We start from the raw sequence: 24,736 nt of genomic DNA, 5'->3' as shown, positions 1-24,736 counted from the left end.
CCTCTTCTGCAACCTGGAAATCCAAACCACTAGAAGGTGATCTATTTATGATAAGCACAACTGTAGTGGCTGCCTCAGTCCAAAAGCTTTGTGATAGGCCTGCATGGCTAAGCATACTGCATACACACTCTTGGATGATTCCATTCATCCGCTCAGCCAAACCATTCTGGGGTGGGATATAGGAGGCAGTCAACTGACGCTTAATACCCCTCTCGTCACATAGCTGCTTAAAGACACGTGACACATATTCTCCCCCATTGTCAGTCCTAAGGCACAACGCTAAGGCATTTCAACCTATGCTCAGTTTGGTTCTCAACTAATGCAACTCATCTCTGAAACACAACAAACACATCTGACTTAAGCTTAATGGGGTAAGCCCAGACTTTATGCAAAAAATCGTCAATGAACGTCACAAAATATTTTGTACCACCCATAGACTGACAGGGCATGGATCTAGAGATATCCGAATGTACTAATGCCAAGGGCTCACCCATGCATGTTCGACCAGACTTTTTATGCGTATTCCTAGTTTGTCTGCTATAAAGGCAATGCTCACATGAATCAAAACATGAATAGTCAAGGGACGGTAAGTACTGCAAACTAGAAAGCATTTTCATTCCCTTCAAAGACATATGGCCCAAACGTGCATGCCAAAAAATACATATGGGATGAAACTGACTAACAAAACATGGTTAACATAGGACCCATTTACTACAAGAGAATAGAGGCTGCCAGCCTTGGCACATCTAGCAAGCATAAGTCTGCCATTGGTAATCTTCCAAACAGAATCCCCAAATGAAACATGAAATCCAGTATCATCAAGTTGCCCTGCATGTTAGAATATCAAGCTCCCGTTACTCTTCAGCCAGTCTATCTTTATGTGTGTGACCGACATTAGCTGGATACAACTGTAAATGTGTGTGACATTCAATAAGCCGGTGTAGTCAGTGACTTAACCACAATTAGTCTTGGTTAGTCATACCTATGTGTGTAAGTCTCTTTCAGTTAGTATGATGGAAGAATAATGGAAAAAAAACAACAATGAGCTGAGGCTCATCTTCCACTCCACTCTATCTCTCTCCTTCTCTTCCAACATGGTATCAGAGCTTGAACACTTGAAGCCTAAAGGCTTGGCAGTGGCCATTTGACATCAAGACATCATATCTGAAGAAAACGTTAACAAAGGAGATTGTGCCTACAGCCCGTTTTTTTAAAGAAACTATATCTTGCTACAAAAATGGTTTTTGGAGAAACAGCCTACACTTCTTGACCGTTTCGACGTAATCTGCAACTTTGCAGAAGAAAGTTTTTTCAAATTCCTCACACATTTTGAGATATTCGGCACAGACCTGTGCAGACTGGCTGTTTACTGCAGTAAACACCAGGTGATTCCAAGGCATTGGTGGCTTTCATCCTAACAATGTATATGCTCTTCTTATCATGCATTTGAGCATGATATTGGAGTGTTAAATGCTCAGTTTGAAGCTCATTTGCAGGTTGGAAATAGTGAACTGATTATTGTCCTAAATTTGAAAACAATATACCTACACAGTTGAAGTATCTATTGCTACTGACAAATCCTTGGATCATATCACTTGAGTGGTAGATGCTTTTTCTGATATTGTGAGTGCTGAAAGTCCAAAGTTTGCACTAATTTGTTGTTGGTTATACCAAGGTATTGACTGGTTATTGTCTGTAGGAAGGATACCTATCATCTTCACTTGACATACATGTATCAACTCTTGCATAGAGTGACAACTGAATGAGATGTTTTGGGGCTGTTTTGAATCTGAATACTCTTGTTTTAACAAACAAAATAGTGCTGGTTATAGCAGTGAGCTGACTGTATTTAGTACTGCTACTTGCATACAGTACAAACATTGATACTTGTATGGACATAGTTTGTTGTTGGGATGTTTTGTCACTACCATAGAATGTTTTGAACTGATTTGAGCTTGGTCTATGCTTATTGACTGTGTTTTTTCATTGTTAAAATACAGTTTATAGCAAGCAGGTTGTCAGGAAAATTGTCCTGAATTGCAGGAAACTGTCATGAATAGCAAGAAATTGATCCTAAACTGTAGGAAAATGAGTCAGATATTTACAAGTTATATACATCACTGAATACCTAAGCTGCAACTATGGCAAATGTTCAAGGCACTGACAATATAACTCAAATTGTGGGAGAAAAGTTGAACAATAAAAATTTTGCATTATGGAAGTTCCCTATGAAAAATTCTTTGGTTGGCAGAGATTATTGGGACTTATGTACACGTGATGAGGCTAAACCTGAAATGCATGAAAGGAATCCGACAAATTATCAAGAAAGGGCTCATAAGCTATGGACTGAGAGAGCATGCAAGGTGTTACATTGGTTTTCTTTATGTATATCAGATGCTATGTTTATACAGATTACTGGATGCAGTTCTCCAAAGGATGCATGGGACATACTCATAAAGAATTATGAAAATGTAATACATGCAAGAAAGTTTCAACTGAAGCAACAGTTCAATAACATGTCTAGGAATGACAGAAGCATTCAGGCCTACACTACAGAGATCAAGAACATAGCGGATCAGCTTGCCACCATTGGATCTTCAGTGTCTGAGGATGATATAATTGCAGTGACATTGAATGGACTTGGCAAAGAGTATAAAGCATTTGATACGTCTATTTCTGTGAGAGCTGAATCCCCTGATTGCGATGAGCTGATTACTTTGCTCCTGTATGAGGAAGTTAAGCTTGGGCTGAATACAAGTTCTAGTACGTCTCAAAGACATTGTTCTTTACTCTAGCCAATGTGATAGAGGCGGCACATGCCGTGGCTCTTTTTGAGATCGAGGAGACACTCGAAATGCTTATGAAGAGCATCAACAGAATGCGTGGCATGGCACAAATACACAAGGCCAATGTGGACCTGGCAACTTTAGAGGCATGGGGAGATTATCCCACAGTAGAGGTGGTGAATTTGATTCATGGCAGTCAATTGATCAGTCAAACAGAGATAAGGACTCTCATTACTGCGGCCAATATGGACACATTGCAAAGGATCGTTACAATAAGCAAGGAGATATGAAGGCAATGGGCAAACAGCACGGGCACTATGCACCTTCTAGCGGTGCTCATGATGAGCAGGTTGACAAATTGTTTGTCATGCAGCATGTGTCTAAGAATGCATATAGGCAGAACAGAGATGAGAGATAGTACATTGATTCAGGGGCTTCAAATCATATGACACCCCATGAAGAATGGTTTGATGAGATGATTGCAGGTTCACATGGTTATGTGTGTACTAGGGATGACACCCAACATGACATTCAGCACACAGGAATTGCTTCGTTGTTGATGCCTGATGGCAAGAAACAGAGCCTGCATGATGTACTACATGTACCTACAATCACCAAGAATCTTTTGTCAGTTGGACAAATGGCAGAATAAAATCTGCAGGTGAGATTTAATAGAGATGGATGCTTTGTTGAAGAATATGGTAATGGCTGCAAATTGATTGGTAGAGACCGAAGAGATGGCAGAATGTTTACTCTTAATGCGTTAATTCCAGAATTGAAAGCAGACATGTTTGCACATGATGATGGTGCTATACGGGATGTTGAGATATGGCATAAGCGGATTGGCCATGTAAATGTACAAAAGCTAAAATCTATGCAGCAGGAGATTTTGCTTGGACTGCCTAAGTTCAAGTATCATAACTTTGGACATGTATGTGATGCATGTCAGTTTGAAAAGCAAGCACGGTTTCCATTTATGAGATATATACAGAATAGCTCACGACCCTTGCAGTTGGTACATTCAGATGTATGGGGTCCGTCTCATAATGCTTCGTTTGGTGGTGCTCGTTACTATGTATCCTTCATTGATGATTTCAGCAGGTATACTTGGCCTTACATACTGAAACACAAGGATGATATATTTGATGCATTCAAGGACTTCAAGAAGCATGCTGATGAGTTGAGCTGTAAAATTTCATGTCTTAGATCAGATGGAGGTGGAGAATATGTTTCTAATTACTTTGACAGGTACCTTGCTAAACATGGGATCAGAAGACAGTTAACTTGCAGCTATACACCGCAGCAAAATGGTGTAGCAGAAAGAAAAAATAGGGTACTGATAGAATCGGCAAGAGCTATGCTGAATGAGAAGAGTTTGCCAAATGGTTATTGGGCTGAAGCAGTAGTGACTGCTGTCTATGTGCTGAATAGAACCCCTACAGCCGGGATTCATCATATAACTCCATATGAGAGGTTGTATGGTCATAAGCTTGAAATTTCACACTTGAAGGTATTTGACAGCATTGCATATGTGCATGTTCTTGATGAAAAGAGGAAGAAATTGGATCCTAACGCTATCAAGAGTGTGTTCATTGGTTATGCACAAGACCAAAAGCTTATAAGTGTTATGTACCGTCTACACATGAGACATTGACTAGTAGAGATGTTGTTTTTGATGAGTTGGCATCCCGGTATGGTAATCATGTTGCAATGACTATTGAAGGATTAGCCAGCACTAGTAATGCTGAAAATACACCAACAATGAGTACATCTATGAGTGGTCCTACAGGTGATGGGTCACCTATAGTAAGTCCTTGGTCAACACGCTTGCGGAGTCGTACTCCTACGTCCACTGACACGGATATGTCAGTGAGGGGGATATTGGATAAGGAAAAAGAAAAGATGCTTGAGGATGTGACAGGACTACTTACTGCAGGTTATGAGTCATCCAACAGTGATAGCTTGGATAATGAGTTAGGCATTCCATCTATTATGACGCCTGGAGTAAGACAAAGCCGTTATGTACCGCCTCATGAGAGGCAAGCTCAAAGTGAGCCACAATTAAGGAGATCTGAGAGAGTCAGAAAACCACTTGCAGGTTTACATACACTAGTTATTCAGCCCGCCATTATGCATATATAGCTAGTGTGACAGGTTACAAAGAACCTACAAAGTTTGATGGTGCAGTTACAAATGATAATTAGTGTGTTGCCATGGATGAGGAGTATGCAGCCCTGGCTGAAAATGAGACATGGCAATTGGTTGAGTTCCCTGAAGGCAAAGTCCCCATTGGCTGCAAATGGGTGTACGAGGTTAAGTGCAAGTCAGATGGTTCGTTAGAACACTATAAGGCCAGGCTGATTGCAAAAGGGTATACACAATAATATGGCCTTGACTATGAGGAGACTTTCAATCCGATGGCTAAAATGGCAATAGTCAAAACTGCCATTGCTTTGGCAGCATGCAAAGGCTGGAAATTATAGCAAATGGACGTCAAGAATGCTTTTCTTGAACGGTGATTTCGTTGAGGAAGTATATATGGACTGAAACAGGCACCTAGAGCATGGAATGCTCGAATCAGCAGTTATTTACAGCAACATGGATTTAGATTGGGTGATACATATCACAGTCTGTTTACGAAGAAGCTAGATCATGGATATGTGTTTCTAGTAGTTTATGTAGATGATCTTATCATCCCTGGAGATGGTGAAGAGGGCAGTATGCAAAGGCTGGAAATTATAACAAATGGACGTCAAGAATGCTTTTCTGAACGGTGATTTGGTTGAGGAAGTATATATGGACTGAAGCAGGCACCTAGAGCATGGAATGCTCGGATCAACAGTTATTTACAGCAACATGGATTTAGATTGGGTGATACATTTCTAGTGGTTTATGAAGATGATCTTATCATCACTGGAGATGGTGAAGAGGACATTACTGAAATTAAATCATGTTCACAGGCTGAATTCAGAGTCAAAGACCTTGGTGAACTAAAGTATTTTCTTGGGATTAGGGTAATCTCTATGCCTCAAGGTATATGGCTGCTACTACAGAAGCAGTATGCTCATGACATGTTACACAAGTATGGTATGGCTTAATGTAAGCCTATAGAGACACCTCTTGATCAAAATGTCAAGCTGCAGATTGATGTTGGGAATGACATAGAGAATGTGACCATGTATCGACAGATGGTGGGCAACTTGATATACTTAACTATTACCCGTCCTGACTTATGTTATGCAGTGGTGCTGATTAGTCAAATCATACAGAAGCCTCGCAAACAACATTTAGATGCAGTCAGGAGGATCATGAGATACTATAGATTATGGGCTGTTTTATACATATGGAAAATCTCTTGACTTGACAAGGTTTACTGATGGTTATGACAGGAGGTCAACTAATGGTTATGCATTTGGATTGAGCAGCAGTATGATCAGTTGGCAGAGTAATAAACAGCCTATTGTTGCATTGTCAAGTACAAAAGCTGAGTACAGAGGAGCTGCCTTAGCGGCGTGTGAAGCAGTTTGGTTAATAAAATTGCTAAAAAACTTGGGAATACAACTGCAGGCAGAGTGAGATTGCATTGTGATAACCTCAGCAGTGTTATATTGGCTAGCAATCCTGTCTACCATGCTAGGTCCAAACATATTGAGGTTCACTACGATTTCATCAAAGAAATGGTTCTTACAGGGCAGATTGACTTGATTCATGTGAAGACTGAAGACCAGGTAGCAGATATAGTTACCAAGTCTTTTGGTAAAGAAAAGTTCATATATTTCAGACAGCTACTTGGAATTTATCAGATAGTTTGAGCTTGAGGTGCAATGTTAGAATATCAAGTTCCCATTACTCTTCAATCAGTCTATCTTTATGTGTGTGACCGACATTAGCTGGATACAGTTGTACATGTGTGTGACATTCAATAAGTCAGTGTAGTTAGTGACTTAACCACAATTAGTCTTGGTTAGTCACACATATGTGTATAAGTCTCTTTCAGTTAGTATGATGGAAGAATAATGGAAGCAGAACAACAATGAGTTGAGGCTCATCTTTTGCTCCACTCTGCCTCTCTCCCTCTCTTCCAACACTGCAGACATAAGATTGCATATAAGCGCAGATACATGACGTACATCTTGTAACAGAAAAGTACTGTTAGTAGAGAACTGCACCCGTACATCCCCAATGCCAACAATAGCAAGTGACCTGTCATCACCCAAGCGAAGGCATGGTGTAACATGAAATGAAGCACCAGAATCCAAAAGCCAACATTGTGCATACATAGAGTGAACCTCAATCAACGGCGTAGCATCACAAGAACTAGCTGCAAGTATGTACTCCTCATCGGAGTCATCAATCTGCATGACATTTATCTCCTCAATTTTCACACTGAATTTCGCAAGCATAATGCTGCGATCAAAGGACTTTTCCTGTACTTTGTCTTTCCGCTTCTCTTTGCGCAACTCATGACACTATGGACGTATGTGACCTTTCTTGCCGCTAGCATTTCTTCCACGAGACTTGCTGCACAACTTACCATGCGACTCAGCCCTAGACTTTTGCGAGTCTCTGCCGCGTCCATACCCACCATCATTCTTTCCATTACCATCTCTGCCTCAAACAATCAAAGCATGCGATACACAAGAGACATCCAAGTTCTCACGGTTGATCTCTTCCTGCAAAAGAGCACTCTCTACATCAGGCAAGTTCAAAATAGTAGCAGGAGCACATAAGGCAGTGCGGAATACATCCTATGACTCACTCAGAGTCCCAAGCAAAAACAATCGAGTAACCTCATCATTAAAGGTAATGCCCTGCAAAGTCAAGTTCTTGAGAATAGCATGGAACTAGCTCAAATGAGTAGACATTGTCATATTCTCCTTCATGCGCAAGTCCATAAGCTGCTTCAGTCATTACATCTGACTTGCATGACTTTTCTTGTCATAGAGATTCTTAATTTTATCCCTAAGGTGCCAAGCACTCTATGCTTCCTCAACCACATTGTAATGTACCTGTTCGGTGAGAGATAAGATGAGGGTGAACTTCCATAACTCATCAAGCTCATCCCATTCTTAGTAAGAATAACCCATAATGTAGTCCAAAACAGTGCAAACAGTCCAAAATTGCTTGCTGTTTTCTGTTGTAAACAGTCAAAATGCCACCAAAACCAAGGCAAAATGACCATGAACTGAGAGCTAATGATACTCCCCACCAAGTACCATCAAAAGTACATAAAATCAGGATGATTCAGCATGAAAATTCCACGTCAGTCCATGCATAACTACTTGCTATAATAAATTACAGCCAGGTACAATAAGAGCAAACTGTAGGCAAAATGAATGCACCAAGTTAACCACTGATTATCAAAGCATAACCAACATCAAGCGGGCATAATACAGCAAGTGACAATCATACGGCCATCGAGCAAACACCCAAGCATGTCAAATGAATCCGTAAGTAAGCCGGCATAACCCCTGTGTAATAGGGCAAAGTGTACACAACACTGGCAAGACCTGACACAAAGAGGTGTATGCTCACGAAGCGCAAAGCCCAAATCAGCCCAATTACATCTGTAAGAACCACCGCATATCAACCATCCAATATCCAAGTGAAGATCCCAGTCTCAAGTATCCAAATGGTCAAGTAGCATAAGCAGTCTGCTCAATGCCTGTCAAGCGTATCAAGACGCTCCCACTGGCACAAAAGTTATAAATATCAAGCAAAAAAGCTCAACAAGAGCATATGATAGCACCAGTGCCAAAAGATCCAAGATCAAGCATCAATAAGACCTCATGAGCATATAGGTTGTGTAGCATCCGTACATAGCATCCATAAACATCAAGTACATCCAAACTGTAACTCTGGCAAGCCGAGAAATAGCAAAGTAAGCTCTGAGCAATCAATGTCAAGCCAAAGCAAGGCTCAGTAGCATCCAACTCCAAACAATGTAATGATCATGTAGTCATAAAGACAGGAAACGGCCACCCGGCATGTCGAATCGCCGTCCCTGGCACAAAGCTGTCGTGGGACACGTTACGAATTGGTGGAACTTCCCTGTCTGAAACGGAACAGGGAACACCATGTGGCACCCACTTACCTTCGGCCGGCCGTTGCTCCTGCCCGGATCATCTACGACTGCGCGTTTTGCCCGGCTCCTGCATGCTGCTCCTGCATGCTGCTCCTGCCTGAAATCGTCTGCCCATTCCTGCCCCCATGACCAATCCACAACACCCCTCATTCCCTGTTGCGCCGCGCCAGTCCCCCGTCCCCTCCCGCCTCCAACCTCTCTTCTTTCTTATTCCTTCTCTTCTTTCTCTTCCTTCTCCCTTCTCTTCTTCCTTCTTCCTTCTCTTCACTTCTCCCTTCTCTTCTTCCTTCTTCCTTAGACCTTCCTTCTCTTCCTTCTTCTCCTCTTCTCTTGAGTCTTCCTTCTTCTCTAAGTTCCAAGTTCTCCATTCTTCCCCTCTTCTCTTCTTCTTCTCCCTTCTCTCCTTTTCCCTTATCTCTCGACTCTTGAGTGAGTCTTGATTCTTGAGCCTTGGCCCTTCTCCCTTCTCTCGAGACTTGAGTTCTCACTTCTCTTGAGCCATTTTTATTTTAATTTTCAGCCTGAAATGGCTTCATCTTCCCGCCCCGCTCGTCGGGTTGGTGGTCAAGGAAGAAGGCCCGATGATTGGTCATGATGGGAAGAAGTAAATGCTGACCGCCCATTGAGTGGTGGAGGATCTCGATCATGGACTTGCAAGCTTTGCCCATACAAGCAAACTAGTGGCGCAAACAAGATAATCCATTGAGCTGAGCATTTGTATTTCGAATTTTTATTGATTTAATTTTTCAAAGTTACTTAAATATTAGAATATGGAATACCAATTGCCACTAGTTCCGTTTCAATATTTATGCATAATTAAGTCCAAGCTCATCTCCTACATGAGCCAAATTCAGAGGTACAATTTTATCCGAATGTGACCTTGGAGAAGTAAAGGGAGCTTCGTGACCATGTAGCACGTCAACAAGCTTATCTTGCATCTAGACCACGACGTGTTGCAGTTGACCTTGCAACTTTTGTGACACCATCCCCATCAGATTTATCTAGAGCAAGGTCAATATCAAGAGGTGCTACCTCCACACCTACTCCAGGCATTGCATCGGCCATGGCATCAATAGTGCCACATGTTGCACATAGACAGAGCACACTTGATGCTAGTTGGGATCCCAAGAAGAAGGAAGAGGTGGATACATCAATGGCACGCTTTTTTTATCATAACCACATTCAATTTCATGCAACCAGGTTAGAGTATTTTAAACTGATGTGTAAGAAGAGTCGTGAGTATGGCCCTTCGTATGTATCTCAATCATCAGAGACCTTACGCATCACTTTGCTCAACAAGAAAAAGCGCCTTGTTGAGCAAGCAACAGTGACTAGAAAGAGCATGTGGGCCAAAAATGGATTTTCCTTGATTGATGGTTGGAGTGATGCACACAAGCGATCCATTCACGGTATGGTTGCTTATTCTCGTGGGAAAATGTATTTCATATCTTCACATGATGCATCGGGATAGAAAAGTCAGCAGATGTACTTGCAGCAAAGTATGTTACAGGTATTGAGCTTATTGGCCCAGAGCATGTTGTGAGATTTGTTGTAGATGGAGAGCCCGCGAATAGGGGGGCAGGTGCTATTATCCAAGGATATTATCCGCATATCACAGTTTCATATTGTATGCCTCATTGCTTGAACAACCTACTAAAGGATATTGGTAACCTGTCATGGATTGCACCTGTGATAGAGCAAGGAGCTCAAATGGTTACCTTTGTTTTGAATCACTAGTTTCTTTGCCATCACTTCTCTTTGCGGTCAAAGAATACACTTTTAAAATACTCTGATACCAGATTTGCCTTTAACTTCTTGATGCTAGGCAGGTTAAGTGAATGCAGTGGTGCCTTGAGGCAGTTATTTCTTAGTGATGAGTTTACCTCATCAACATTGGCAGATACTCCTACAGGTATCTTATGCTTGGAGAAATCAAATAACTCCACTTTTTGGGATGATGTAAAGCGGATAGATCCTATGGTATCATCTATTGTACATTTCTTGAGGGTTATGGATGCTATGCAACCTTGCATTGGCAAGGTATATGAGGCTATGGATAGACTGAATGAAAAGCTGCAGGAGTTAGCACCAAATGATGAGGTGTATAAGGAGAGACACCATTTAGTTGTGACGAGGTGGAACTCCTATAGCTCACCCATGCATGCAACTGCATTTGTTGTGGATCCTGAGTTCCAGGGCAAGGGTCAGGAGAATGACACTGAGGTTATGGAGGATGCATGGAGACTTATATTGTCTCGTCTAGTGCTCGATCATGGAACTAAACAAAAGATCCGAGATCAGCTTTCATGTTATAGGACCTTTCGGGGTTCTTTTAGTTGTGGGGATGCACATGAGGATCGCTGAAAGATTGGGGCAGCTTTGTGGTGAAAGGACTATCGTTCAGATGGTCCTGAATTGTAACACCTAGCCATCCATATTTTGAGTCAGTCAGTTAGCTCCTCTTGTTTGGAGCAATTGTGGAGTACATACGCTCACATTGCTTCAAAGAAGAGGAACCGTCTTCCTGTGGAGAGGGTAAACGATCTAGTATTCGTTAGTGCTAATTTGAGGATGTTATGTAACAGTATGACAACAAAGCCCGATCCATTCACAGAGTGGGAGATGCAGCAAAAAGAGAAGACACATGCTGATGTTGAGGGAGATGCAGCAATTCATGGTACACATGATGATGAGACTGGCACTTCAAGAGTAGCTAGAGCATCCTCAGATCATGATGATGATCTTTGATTTAGTTTACTACATGATGCTAGAGGTATTGGGTTATCACAGTTAAGATACATTGATAAACTTCTTGAGAAGTTTGGATTACAAAATTGCAAGCTAGTCCGTACACCAATGGAACCTGGACTAAAGCTGTCATTACATGATGATAGTGATTTGTTTGATATACACACATATGCTCCAGCAGTTGGATGTCTTATTTACCTATGCAATACTAGGCTGGACAAACAATTTGCAGTTTCAGCTCTGAGCAGATATACGCATCAGCCACGCATGTCACATTGGCAAGCTGTTAAGTGTGTCTTCCGTTATCTCCAGGGTATTAGATCTTTTGGATTGCTTTATGCCAAGGGGGGACCACTGCAGTTACATGCTTACAGTGATTCTGATTGGGCTATACATGACACATGTACATTGTATATGATATTATGATCATCGACGACAGTGTGACACTTGGGCTGTTGATAGTTGTGCCATGCCGATATTATATTTGTACTTGAGTATTGCAGTCTTGCAGTTGCCCTTTGGGCTATTTTGGCATGCCGCATTTTGCTTCAGTCTAGAGATGAGACTTTATATTTGTAGTCTTTTTTGGGGCAATGAACATGTTCTTTCAAAGATTACTCTTCATATTTGTAATCTTTTAAGTTTTTTGGCAATGGAACCAAAGGCATGTTCTTGTCAGAGTGCAGCGGTGCGGAAGCGTAGGACTGAGAGAGAGAGAACGCAGAGAGAGAAGGGAGAGAAAGAGACAGTGTACACTGAAGATCTGCTGTATAAAGAATGCTGAATACAAAGATATACACGGGCGCAGTGCGCTGGACTGCGTGTCTCCACCTCGACGATGCGACCTGCTGTCCACCTCGAAGTCTGCTGCAGTCTGCACTGTCTGCTGTCTGAAATCTGCGAACAGAGACAGAGATCTGCACGGCACCGGTCTGTAATCTGCGACAGAGAATGAATGCCAGACTGCTGAAAACGTCAGCAATAAATAGGCGAAAATCTGCCTAGGATGGGGCGCCAAAATAAGGCGCAGCCTGATAAAAATCAGCTGCAGGCAGTCGGACTGCCACGTGGCAGTCCGACTGCACAGTCCGACTGTGCAGCTGGACTGTGCAGCTGCTGCCTGCTGCTGCCTGCCTGAAACAGGCTATGATCTCTGACACCCCCTCTCAGAGCCTGGACAGGGCAGAAGCCTGAGGGATCTGGAATGTTGCCGAAGTAGAGCCTGAGGAAGCGCCTTCGTAAACAAATCCGCAAGATTATCCTCCGTCTTGCAATACTCCACAGTGATGGTCTCATCCAAAAGCTTTTCTCGGATGAAGTGGTACGGGATCTCAATGTGCTTCGTCCGGGCATGAAAAACAGGATTCCTCGCCAAGGCAATGCAACTCTCATTGTCACATCGCAGCAATGTAGGACGAGTCTGGGGGCACCCAAGCTCCTCCAACAGTCTCCGAAGCCACACAACCTCGCATGTGGTGGAAGACGCGGCCCGATACTCCGCCTCAGTAGACGAAAGGGCTACCGTGGGCTGCTTCTTGCTACTCCAAGAAATGACACCTGCACCCAAAGTAAAGCAGTAACCTGTTGTAGACCGCCTGTGGTCCACGTCACCGGCCCAATCCGAGTCGCTCCAACCTGCAAGTACAAGATCTGACCCATCTATCCCTGCGGGGTAATGAATCCCCAAATCAGACGTCCCCCTCAGATACCGAAGTATCCTCTGAGCAGCCTGCCAATGCACCGTCTTAGGTTCACTCATGAACCCTGCCAAGAGACCAACAGCAAAACATAGATCAACCCTGGTGTTGAGAAGCCAAATCAAAGACCCTATCAACTGTCGATAGCGGGAAGCATCCGCCAGAGGAGAAGCTGAGTGGGAAGTGGCCTTCCAGTTCGGATCCATAGGAGTAGAGAGGGCGCGACAATCTTCCATCTCAAAAGACACCAAGAGCTCCTGTACATATCTCTGTTGGGAGAGAAAGATCCCCCTCTGAGACTGAAAAATCTCATGTCCTAAAAAGAAATGGAGTAGCCCCAAATCCGTCATCTCGAACGTCCGATGTAAAGCTGACTTTGTCTCCTGGACCTGCTGTGCATCATCACCTGTGACAATCAAATCATCAACATATAATACAAACAGCACACAACCATCCTCGGAAGTGTGAACATACAGCTGCGGATCGGCCTTGGACCGCCGATATCCCAACTGAGTCTGGAGGAACGAATCAATCTTCTCGTTCCAAGCTCGCGGGGCCTGCTTGAGACCATACAGGGCCTTCTTCAACCTGTAGACTTTCCCATCTGAAGAACCAAAGCCAGGAGGCTGCTCAACGTAGATCTCCTCCTTCAAATCACCATTCAGGAAGGCCGACTTCACATCCAACTGATAAACAGGCCATCTCCTATGGCCAGCCAAAGCAAGAACAGCTCTAATGGTTGCCATACGAGCTGTAGGGGCAAAGGTGTCATGACAGTCAATCCCTGGGCGCTGGGCAAAACCCTTAGCAACAAGGCGAGCCTTGTGCTTATCCAAAGTACCATCACTGAGATATTTGGTCTTGAAGACCCACTTGACTCCAATCACCTTCTTCTTCGGGGGGCGTGGCACAAGTGACCAAGTGCCATTCCTCTCAATAGCCTCCAACTCAGCTTCCATAGCTTCCTTCCATGGGGTGGACTGTAAAGCCTCCTTCACGGAGGTGGGCTCTCGATCCTGCATAACTCGGGACATCAAACAATAATTGGAGCACACAAGCTCCGAAGAATGCGCCTGGTGCCTCCGTGACCGCCGCGGACCATCCTGCGGTCCCCACTCCTCAGGAACCCCCTCGATCCCTGAATCACGGAGTGTGTCACGGGCCCAGCGAGGAGGAGGCCGAACCTCCCCTCGACGTTCTCCATCAGTAGAAGACTCTGGAATGTCCACCGGTGGTAACTCCTCAGAAGGATCCGGTGGAACAGTAGACTCTGTGTCAGAAACAGAATCATAATCAAACGGCACAGGCTCCAGTGGAACTGTAGAAGGAGCCAAACTCTCCCCTGGATCTCCAAGAACGGGATGCTCCTCCCCCGTTGAAGAAGCCGGAACCTCCACAAACCGCACATCACGGCTAGTATATACATCCCGCTTGACGGGATCAAAGAGTCGGTAGCCTTGGGACTGGGAGCTGTAGCCAACAAATACCTGTTTGCGGGAAGCCGCTTCGAATTTGTCACGGTGACCTTTGGGAATGTGAACATAGGCATCACACCCAAAGACCCGAAAGTAAGAAACATCTGGCTTCGATCCAAAATACGCCTCAAATGGAGTCATCCCTTCCACGGCCGAAGTAGGAGATCGATTAAGGATGTGGACTGCAGTAGCCACAGCCTCAGCCCACAGAACCTGGGGGGTCTGTCGGTGCTCCATCATGGTGCGCGCCATTTCGATCACACTGCGGTTCTTCCGTTCGAGAATACCATTTTCTTGTGGAGTATTCGTATTGGCAAACTCCTGGTGAACTCCTCTATCTGCACAAAACCGAGCAAATTCATTAGAGACAAATTCACCTCCCTTGTCGGATCGCAAGGTCTTCAACTTCCGGCCTGATCGGTTCTCCTCAAAGAGAAGCCAATCCTTGAAGTGCGAGAAAGCTTCTGATTTTAGTGCCAAAAAGTAGGCCCATGTCATCCTGCTATAGTCATCCACGATCAGCATGAAGTACGAGCTCCCACGCAGGGACTCATTCCTCATAGGGCCACATAGATCCGTAGATACTAACTCCATCGGTAAAGTAGACCGCCGCGAAGCGGTGTGGGGAATGGCATCCCTATGCTGCTTCCCCTTTATGCAGGAGACACATGGCTGCTGGCTCACCACTATATCCGGCAACCCTCGAACAAGCTGTCCCCGTGACGCCTTCCGAAGATAGTCATAGTTCAGGTGACCAAACCTAGCATGCCATAATTCAGACTGTGACTGTGAGGTAAGAAGAAGAGTAGAGAGGGCAGTGGAAGACTTCAGTTTGTAAATGCCGTTCTCCTCATATCCACATGATAGAACCTTCCTCGACTCACGATCAAGGACTCGCACTGTAGAACTGTCAAACTCCACCAGAAGACCAAGGGAACAAATCTTATGGACTGAAAGGAGATGGTACCCCAATCCTGGTACATGCAAAACCTCTGAAGTATGGGTGCCACCTCGTCCATCCGGAATAAGCTGCATCTTACCCCGACCTGCAATAGAAACAGAAGAGCTGTCTCCAATGAGAACCTGCCCACGCGAAGGTCGCAGCTGGGCAACACCATCTGATGAAGGAGTCATGTGCCGTGAGGCACCACTATCAATAATCCACTCTCGAGATTGGGAAGCCGCCATCGCAGCATCAGAAGCATTCGGAGAAGCGTCCTCAATGACAACTAAATGTAGAAATGCAGCTGATGAGGGTGCAGCCACCGCTCCAGAATCCTTGGTGTCCTTCTTCTTGGTGTCCTTCGAGTCTTTGTCAGGGCAATCCTTCTTCCAATGGCCAGTCTTTCCACAAATATGGCATGTGGAGTCTTTGTCCTTGTCTTTCTCCTTGTCCTTCTTGGACTTGTTATCCCCCTTCTTCTTCTTTTGGTCCTTCCCCTTCTTCTGAGAGGCTTGACCTGTCAACGCCTCCGTCTTGGAAGCATTCTGTCCCTTTAACTGTTCCTCTTGGTCCAAGACCATAGGAACCAACTCCTCCCATCGAAGAGTAGACTCGCGCCCTGAAGCAATAAGGGCAGAGTAAAATGTACCGAATCGTGGCGGCAACTGGGACAAGAGTGTAATCGCCATGTCTTCGGAGGAGATCGGCTTCCCCGCATTCTGAACCTGCATCTGTAGCTGCCTTAGCTTGTTAATGTGTTCCCTTAGCGAAGAAGACTTATTGACGGACAAGGTCCGCATCTGAACCTCCAAAGAAACCCTCTTCATCAGGGTCATCCGATTGTACATTTGATCAAGCTCCAGCCATATCTCACGAGCCACCGTCAAGTGCTCGATGTGAGCGATCACGGCTGTAGTGCATGATAGAAAGAGAAAGGATCGAATCCTGGCATTCAGTTTGTCCCAATGAGACTGGGCCCTGGCCAGCTCCGCACGAGCATCGGAAGAGAGTTTGGACTCATCTCTTACCGAAGGCCGGTCAATATCTTCCTGTACCAACTCCGCCAAATCATAGGACTCCAGAATGGCCAACATCATAACGCGCCAAATGCGGTAGTTGTCGCCGTCGAGCTTCTGATCTGTAGGAAGAGCCGGTAGGACAGGCACCTTCCGGTCCATAATCGCCTGGAACTCCAAGTCCATCTCTGTAGACATCTTCACCTGCAATGCCTTCTCAAACGCAAAAGCAGCCCCCTCTGACTGAGTAGACTCAGCCTGCTAAGGCTCTTCAGCGTCCCGAAGCTCCTTCACCCGCCGGAGGCGATGAAAAAGCAAAACCTGCACTTTTAGGTTGAAAACTCAAACTTTCTCCGCGACAAACAGCAGTAAACAGCAGCAAATCCACCACCTGTACTCCTTTCCTGTGCGCCCACACTCGTTTCAGCCTTGTTCCAAGGCGCAGCCCTCCTGTCTGCCCTTAAACGCAAAAAACGCAAATTTGTGTCGCGATGGAAACTCCTCTTCAGGTTGATTCTGCGCTCAGTCAGCCCTCAAAAACTGCTCTGATACCATGTCAGAGTGCAGCGGTGCGGAAGCGTAGGACTGAGAGAGAGAGAACGCAGAGAGAGAAGGGAGAGAAAGAGACAGTGTACACTGAAGATCTGCTGTATAAAGAATGCTGAATACAAAGATATACACGGGCGCAGTGCGCTGGACTGCGTGTCTCCACCTCGACGATGCGACCTGCTGTCCACCTCGAAGTCTGCTGCAGTCTGCACTGTCTGCTGTCTGAAATCTGCGAACAGAGACAGAGATCTGCACGGCACCGGTCTGTAATCTGCGACAGAGAATGAATGCCAGACTGCTGAAAACGTCAGCAATAAATAGGCGAAAATCTGCCTAGGATGGGGCGCCAAAATAAGGCGCAGCCTGATAAAAATCAGCTGCAGGCAGTCGGACTGCCACGTGGCAGTCCGACTGCACAGTCCGACTGTGCAGCTGGACTGTGCAGCTGCTGCCTGCTGTTGCCTGCCTGAAACAGGCTATGATCTCTGACAGTTCTTTCACCTTAGACTTTAAAGTTTAGTTCATTGTTCATTGTTTTATCATTTTTGGCATATGTATTATGCATTTTATTATTTATAATTGAATAGCTTGCCTCTTGAGCCTTGTAAGTTGCAATTCAATTTCTAATGAGTGGTTTTAGAATGATGCATGATATCTTAAAGTTAAAACTTAAATGATTTGTCCTTGTGGATTATATACCTTGATTTTAAGTTTTAACACTTCAAAGTCCACATGGATTATGAGTGAAATATTAAATTTTTTTCAAGAATTTTAATTTTTTAAATGCCGTTCCCATTCCCATGTCCCCATTCCCTAGGTTTGGCGTCCCCGTTCCCGTTTCCCATTTCATGTTTCTATGCATGTAGTAGTGGCATAGGCCAAGCATGTCAAGACCGGTCAGACATAAGCCATAAGTACATCAGAGATAAAGATCCCAATGCTATGCGAAGCAAGCTCAAGCTCAACCAATGATTCGAGAACAAATCCAAGCTCTATGTCCATCCCCGAGAGTCACTACATCAATGTATACATCCAAGACATAGCCCGAATCCAACAAGCATATCCAAAAATAAGCAAATAAGCTTCAGCCCTGAATATTCCAGCAGCAAATAAACGTCCAAAACTGACCAAACTGTGGCTCAATCCAAGCTCAAAACCATAGACATAGTTTCCCATATGTATAGGCACCAACTGAGCAAAATCGGGCATCAAATGACTATGTAGCATGAGCATAAAGTGTAATGACAGAGGGCTGCCCTGTTTTGGGCTGCCTGTAGACTGTGTAAAACAGTCAATGACTGAGTAAATTCAGTCCCAACAGCATCTCACATCATAGGCATACATTCGGGGGGCATTCGGGACCAAACCGAGCAACCAATGTCAATGTGAACCAAGCATAAACATAAAGAGCTAATGTAACACTGTTTGTGGCTACCTGTGGACTGTGGAAAACAGTCCTAGACTGAGGTAAATCAGTCGACAAATCAATGCCAATGATAACCACAAATGTCGAGCATCAAGTGGGTGTTCCAAGTGCCAAATGAAGTGTTTTCAAGCTGCCAATGAGCGCCAAGGGAGGGCTGAAGTAAAAAACGAATTTTTTTTGCAGGTCTTCAAGCTGGCCCAAACTGATTTGGGGCCTGTGGAAGAGCTGTGCAAGGTCAAGGCAAGGTTGGGGGAGTAGTGAAGGATCCCCAGGAGCTCCTGCTTGAAGGGCAAAGTCACCGGTAGAGAGTAGGCATTACAAGAAGCAAGAGGACATGGCTGCCCTACTTTACAAAACCTGTGGACTGAAGTAAAATAGCAAAAGAGAGCTTCGATATCTCTCAAGCAATGCCCTGAGGGTGCCCAAATGGGCCGGGTAGGTGCTCCGGAAGCCGGGGAGTGACAGGAGCTCAGGAGAGTCAGCTATGGCTGCCGAGAAGGAGACCCAATGAGTGTAGATAATTGATAGGAAGCTGAAGGAGTCACAAACCAAGTCGGAAAGCTCAAGCAACCATGCTCTGATACCAGTTGAAAGGTGAGAAGGATCGAAGCTTGCTTGGAAGAGCTATGGCGGGAGAGCAAGAGCAAGAAAGAGAGAGAGACCAAATGGGAACTCCAACAGTCACAATGTGTGGCCGGGCCTTCCTTTATTCAAATTGGCACTGAAAGAATAAAGAATAAAGTGACGGTGACGGGCACCCGCCACCTGCAGTGTGCAATGGCAGGTCCTGTCACTGTAGTAATACACGGGCAGCCAGGCAAAGATGCCCTTACCCCCAACACAACCTCCTCCACAAAGATTCGACATAGCCAAAGAGCCATCTAACCTCATGAGATTACAGGAGTAGAGTATGATTCAATTCACCAGTCTAATGATTTTGTAGGAAGGATGGAATCTTCACAAAGGACTAGCCATCCTAACATGGAAACTGGTATGGAATACGAACCTTTCATTTCTCTACCACCTTTATCTCCATCTCTACCTCTTTTATCTCTTCCATACATGTCTCCATTTTCATTCACTCCTATGTTGAGTACACAAAAGAGCACTTCTCAATCTTTTGTATTTACTTTCTCTTTTCCAGATGATGTCAACAATGCTCAAAATGAAGGAACTCTTCAAACCAAGGATTGGTGTTAAAGTCCTAAAGAAGATAGATTTCTCCATTTGAACTCAAAAAAAGATAAGCAAAAGTTACAAGATTAATTTGTGAGTGCTCCTTTTCCATCTTTTCCTTCCACTTTTACATCTCATGATCAATTTGTTTTTGGTGGATCAACTTCTTCATCATTTGCATAACTCATTTCCCACCACTACACCAATCACAAATCCATTTAATCTCCCACCCCTCCCTCCCTCAATTTCCATTGCACGCTCCTTTCCACCTCCATTAAGTGCACCACATTACATTACACACACCACATGGGGGGGTTCCTCACACTCAGGCATAGCCTTAAGGACCTCTCTTCTCTCTTACCCGGGTGGTGTATCCGTGATGGAGGCTCATCCTCCCACACCCACACTTTCGGGCTATCCCTCCACACGGCCAAATTCGAGTGTGAAGCATTTGGTACCACAATTTGCCTCTATGGATTTACCTTGCGGACCACCTGCTCATTCTTTAGTGACCCAACCGACATTTGAGCAAGGCTTATGTGTCCCAATGTCTCCACCTCTATCAGCACTTTATGGAAACATTTATGTTCCAACACCTTCGTATCAATCAACACTCATTGGACACCCACAACCTATTTTTGTCTACCCACCTTCTCCTCCTATTTCTTTAGCTCCCCCACCTCCACCCCCTTACACACATTATCCATACCCATCTTCTCAAACACCTAATGATTCTTCCTCCTCATCAGCCAAGCATGCAATGGTAAGACTCGTCTAATGCATCTAACTATACTACTCGGTCAAATCTAATGAGACATGTCCTTGATTCACAGAACTTATGGAATATTGTGCAGGGTTGAAACCTCAACCTTATCTTGCACTTCTTCCATATAAGGCTGTCCGCTCATGGAAGGCTAAGAATACCTCCACTATTGTTAAGCTGATGTAGGGCTTAATGCATGAGTTACATTCTCAACTTAAGCACATTAACTTAGCCTCCAAGCATTGGGACACTTGACCAACCTCTATGCGGCCCGGGATAGGACTTCTTGCATAAACTTAGACCATGAGCTTTAGAACTTCATAATCATTGCTAGGGATAACCTAAAGCTCAAGTTGGCAAGGTATCAGCAACTCCTCCCTGAATTCTCTATTATAGGGACTTCTAAGTCCCTTGATGACCAAGTCACATTGTTCCTTAACAAAGCTGAAGTATTTCAACTTTGTGCAACAAGTGATCTGACAACGTACTATTGCCATGTTCTATGAATGTAGAGTATTGTGTTATGCTCGTCTATTCCATCAACTTCATGGGGCATCTGCTGTAGAAGAGGCTCTTGTTGCTTCTTCCCTGAAGGAACAGCAAAGGAAGAGCAACAAAACTAAAAATTCCACTCAGACTCAAAATCAATCTAATGGGACCCAAGGGAACACCTACTCATCTCTCAAATCCGAGTGGCAAAATGTACCAAAGAAAAATTGGTGTTGTCAAAAGACTGGCAATTTTAATGATGAGTGTCGATCAAAGGGTAGAGGCACACTGCCAAAACCCAAGCCCCAAATGTTAAGAAACAACTTCTTCAACTTACACACTTCATTAAGGATTTCACAATGACAATCCCAAAGAGGGCTATGCGCACACTTTGGTCACTTTTTCAATGGGCCTCCGCTTAGTGGTGTGCCACACTAGACAACTTATGCCTACAAGTTGGCAATCACTTCATTCATTCTCATCCACTTCAGTCACTCTTCACTCTTATTCCGCCATTTAGGCACCCTTCTCGTCTGTCTCCATCCTTTCCCCTACTGCTCAAAGTCCTTCCCGATAACATTGTAGTTCAAGGCTCAGGGCTGGTCCACACCACCTTTCACCTTCTTCTTCTTCAAGCTCCCTATTCTTCATTGTCAAGTCTGCATTTGGAGGTCTTCTGCAACTGGCGATCTTCCTCCATCGCTATCGACATCTCCCCGATCATCTAGTGTTAGTCTTCTGCATCTGGTGATAGCCTCCACCCATCATGCGTCATCTGTATCTTGCATTTGCAAGCCTAGATGTGTTTTCTGTACTTGGCAACATCATTGCTACCCTGAGGCACTCTACAACTTGCATTTGCTGATTAGGGGCATTAGGCGTTAGCTTCCTCACCTTGGCGCCAGTCTCCACCAACTGGCGTCATCATCCATCATTGCATTTGGCAATCACGAGGAATTTGGCATTTGCATTTTGCATCCTAGTCCACTTCTCGACGTCTAAGGATTACACTTTGCTCCCTTGACAGCTAGTGATCATCTTCCTCATCCCGGACAACATCAGAGGATTGTGGTGCGCTCCCTCTACGAATGTCCTTCACCTTCCAACAATTACTTCAATAGCCCATTGCCTCGAGGATTACGCTTCGCTTCCTTCTCTGTGCAAATTCCCACAGGTGTTGCCACTTGATTCAAACAAGACAGTGCAAGTTTTTTAGCATGATTCAGTGCTTCATCACCTTATTCTTCTTATGATTTGAGTTTCTCTTCTTTCTCAGTGTTTGTTGTATATACTCTTATGTTTCACCCTGCAAACCCTACTCTCTTTGGTCCTTTAGTCATTTTTTTCGACATAAATCCCCCACCCCTTAATTGTGTAATCCCAAGCACGGGAGGCAAGGTGATGGCAACCAATCTTAGGGGCAATGGAGAGATCAAACTAAACTCACTGCCACTGGTCATCCATCACAATCAACAATGTCTTCAACCCTAGAGGGCTTGTCTCGCTGGTCTACAGAGGCCTAGATCATCTTCCTAGAGACATTTCAAGATACAAGTCTCATTCACATTTGCTCATTTAATGAAAAACCCCTAAAACAGGGAACTATTCGAGAGAAACAAAACACCGAGAGATTTTAGAATGTTGACAATCCAAAACTTTTTTTAAATAAACATGTTGCCTTCCATTCAATCTCAATCTTGTTTTTGCAATTTTTTGGTGATCTAGCTTCGCTACCCACACCCCGTTCACAAAGGACATCTCAGTAAAGGCTGCCCAACATTGTCTCTATCCATCCAGCATTTGTTTGCAGCCTCCGTCGTGCAATCTTGATCAATTTCCGCTACATTTGCTGATTAGCCACATCATCTATAGCTGGCGACCTATTGAACTACTGCGTTTGTTGTCTACGACTGCTGTACGGACTATCACATCATCATACCTACGTTTTTACTGGCATCAGCCTGCCACGTCATTATACCTACGTTTATGTTGCTGTCAGTCTGCCACATCATCATCAGCCTGCTGCATTTGCAGTTTTCTCTCTCCTCTACCTATCTAATAGTGATCCCGCACCACCCTTGCTATGTTTTGGGATCCATCAGAAGTACAACACGCTCTCTAACTCATTACCTACCGCTGCCCATTCAATAACAGCTAATCAGTGGGAAATGAATTTTTAGTTCAACATCATATACTTGGATTGATGCATGACAAGGCCCCCTCAAATGAAGCAAACCAAATGCCAAGATTATAGGTGCAAGATACCAAGATCAATGACATCAAAAGGTCACTACAAATCAAGGTTAATTTGGACGATTCATTTGGCCCAATCAAGAGCATATTGTTCACATAAAGAACAAGGATCAATAGATCTTCACAAGCACCTCCTTGGCCTTGTACACCCTAATTAGTATGGATTTAGCAAGGGCCCATGCTAGTCCAATTGGATCTTGAAAAGGCTTTTAATTATTTAGATTGGTCTTCTGTGGCAAAGCTCATGCATGTTATGGGTTTTGGTTCGTGCATCATGCATGTCCTGTCTAATACACACAATCAACACGGATGCCTCTTTGTGGGTCATGCTAAATGGTGGGGTCACTGAGCCATTCACTCTCACATGCTCAATCAGACAAGGTTGCCCTTTGAGGCCCTTGTTCTTTGCCCTGGCAACCCATCCAGTCCTCTCCATGCTCTCTCATTTGGTGGACATAGGACAGCTGGCTGGTCTCCCCCTTCCCTTTGATGAACATTTCATGGCCCAATCATTAGCATATGAATGTTAATGATCCGCAAAGCAGAACAAAAGAACCTCCACAAAGCATTGGATGTATGGAAGCTTTTTGGACAAGTCGCTAGCCTTCGTATCAATGCAACCAAATCCTCCCTTGTCAATTGTATAGAACCAAATTTGCAAACTTTACAATGGCAAGGGATGGTGATCCCTCATGGGAATGTTACACAGCATCCAGTTTAGCCCCTGGGCATTGATGTTCAGCCCAAGCAATTCTTGCAAGGGATTTCTCATAAATTGGAGGTGAAGTTTCTTTATTGGAAACCGTAGGCCGAGCCATTCCATGTCGGCCTTAAAGTGGCACGGTCCATCATGCTTCCCACACTCGCTCACTTTTTGATGCTCTTGCCTTGGGCTCCCCCTTGAGGGTTCTTACTAGACACATTTGCTTTATGCTATGGAAAAAGGACACTATGCATAAAAGTATCTCATGGATCTCCTTGAGCCATGCTTGCACTTCTATAACTATGGGTGATGGGGCTATTCTAGATGCGCACACTCACACGATTGCTCTTCCATGGTCCCTCTTTCGTGCCATGTGCAATGATTGACACTCTTGGTTCTTTATTGCCCGGTTCTTTTTGGAAGAACGAGGTGTAGGTAGATAAATATGTGGAGTTAGGTAGGCCTGTGTATACATATTATATATGCACATGTAGTATGTGTGTGTACACAAACACCCCTCGGGAAAGAGGCCACTAGGGTGGCTCTATTTGTAAATTGAGCATATGGTGGCCTGAAGGTCTAATGCAGCCATGGGAGTAAAATGGGAGAAGAACCCAGTTGAGAGCA

The 24,736-nt window shown here is 44.4% G+C and overlaps 1 protein-coding gene across 5 annotated transcripts in view; it reads right to left on the bottom strand.

Annotated features, from left to right (window-relative positions):
• The window catches only part of PLDP1 (phospholipase D P1), a 129,821-nt gene that overhangs the window by 47,539 nt on the left and 57,546 nt on the right, over positions 1-24,736 (bottom strand). The window lies entirely within an intron of this gene.

This window comes from Lygodium microphyllum, chromosome 8 (genome assembly GCF_053477565.2).
Source record: "Lygodium microphyllum isolate KBCC chromosome 8, Lygodium_microphyllum_v1.1.10, whole genome shotgun sequence".
NCBI lineage: Eukaryota > Viridiplantae > Streptophyta > Polypodiopsida > Schizaeales > Lygodiaceae > Lygodium > Lygodium microphyllum.
The sequence above is the reverse complement of the archived record's forward strand: the minus strand, read 5'-3'. Positions and strand labels throughout refer to the sequence as shown.